This window comes from Penaeus monodon, chromosome 32 (genome assembly GCF_015228065.2).
Source record: "Penaeus monodon isolate SGIC_2016 chromosome 32, NSTDA_Pmon_1, whole genome shotgun sequence".
Classification (NCBI taxonomy): domain Eukaryota; kingdom Metazoa; phylum Arthropoda; class Malacostraca; order Decapoda; family Penaeidae; genus Penaeus; species Penaeus monodon.
The window spans coordinates 6064867-6065090 of NC_051417.1; positions in this window are offsets into that span (position 1 = coordinate 6064867).

Consider the following 224-nt stretch of genomic DNA (forward strand, 5'->3'; position numbering starts at 1 on the left):
AAAAAAAAAAAACTAAGAAAAACTAAATAACTAAACAAACAAATAGATAAAATGAAATAATATTAATAATAGACAAAATACAGTACAGACCGAATGTTGTTTTCTTTACCTCAAAGTGCCACCTTAGTGCCTCCTCGCCACCTAAGCCGTGTTCTCTCTCTCAGATCCTCGCGTCGAATGAGCTCTACCGGGAAAAGGTTCAGGTCTGGATGGAAAAATCTTTT